Source organism: Nannospalax galili, unplaced genomic scaffold, assembly GCF_000622305.1.
Source record: "Nannospalax galili isolate Female #2095 unplaced genomic scaffold, S.galili_v1.0 scaffold311, whole genome shotgun sequence".
Taxonomy (NCBI): Eukaryota; Metazoa; Chordata; class Mammalia; order Rodentia; family Spalacidae; genus Nannospalax; species Nannospalax galili.
In genome coordinates this window covers 2,795,799-2,797,396 of record NW_008330298.1, presented here as the reverse complement: position 1 = coordinate 2,797,396, position 1,598 = coordinate 2,795,799, and positions in this window count along the sequence as shown.

The following is a 1,598-nucleotide window of genomic DNA, read 5'->3' as shown; positions in this document are numbered from 1 at the left end:
CAAATATACAAAGTGAGATTCCTGTTATTATTGAGATGTGTCGGTTTTAAGTTATAGGTTGGAAAAATTGCTCAGTCTTGTAAAAGGCATAGAGAAGTAAATGAATACAAAAGTTAGATACAGTTTCTCACCTATTAAATGAACAAATGCTTTTTTGAAGCAAGACAATAAGTGAATTGGAAAGTCGTGCTCAAAGTCACTTGTGGATGTTTGAAATATTTCTCATGACTGACCATCATCTTTTGTACAGCATTTCTATGAGCATTTTAATGAGTAAGGCTACCTTTTACTTTTTAATTTTATATAAACATAATTTTAAACTATATGTCCTTGTTGCCAGAATCCTCTCGGGGTCTCTTGCACCACCAGATAAACCATATAACATCTTTTTATGTGAATTTATTATGGTTTATGCCCTTGGGTAGGGAGGGGGTGAATTGGGGGACTTACATAGAAACCCACACCTGACACCCAGCTCTGCAGATCACTTCCACACCCACCCACAGTCTCTGTTAACTTTCACCCACGCATCTTGGGCCTGAAGTCTCACCCCAAGTTGGTAAATGCCCCCTCTTGCGTCCACGCGGGTGAGACCCTGGGGCCATCTTTTTCTCCACGTCCACCACCCCCACATTTGTGGCTCGCTGCTTTCATCACAAGATGGCTCCCAGAAACCCCTCCTTAGTCAATTCTCTGCAGCAGGCCCCGTTTCTTGGAGGAAACAGGCAGTCTGGGACACAGTCCCACATATCTTTGGAGTCTTCTTATAGCTAAACATGATTTCTTGTTTATCTAAAGTTCAAACTTAACTAACCATTCTGAATCAAACCCAGGGCCTTGTGCATGGTGAGTAATATGAGGCAGGATTCCCTAGAGGAACAAGAGAGAGAGGGGGGAAGAAGATGAGGAGGGATGGGGAGAGGAGAGAGGAGGGGAGAGGATGAGAAGGAGAGGGGAGAGGAGGGGAGGGGACTAGGGGAGGGGAGGGGAGAGGAGAGGAGAAAATTAGTGGTGAAAGGGAATTTATTACGTGGTCTCGTATAATAGGGCCTGGGTAGCCCAACAATGACCCGCCTGTACACTGGAGAGACTGAAAACCTGGTACCTCAGTTCACGAAGCTGGATGCCTTAGCAGTCTCAGTCTGATGTTAAAGGCCTATTAGATTCCTGAAGCTTTTTCCTTGGACCTCTTTACATCTGAACCACCCCCTTGGAAAGTAAATGCCACTCATTCTGAAGGAGGCCTTTCTCTTTCTAAAAATTAGTCCTTCTGTCTCCTGAGTGCTGGAATTACACGTATTTGCTGCTAGGTTAAGCAGACTTTGGTAGCTTTTCATTGAAGCTAACTCTGTGGTTAGGTTTGGGGCATCATTTCTGGGCACTTATTCTTGAGTATCCAGCCCTCCCCATAATTCTGTAAAGGACTCTATATCCTTTAATAAACAACCCTACTCAGTATCCCATACTAAAACTGTGTGGCTTGTAACCAAAAACCCTGACCCATACATTATGTATTGGGTCTTTAAAAACATAAATCCTGTAGCTGGAGAGATGGCTCAGCAGTTAAGAGCATTGACTGCTCTTGCAGAGGACCCGGG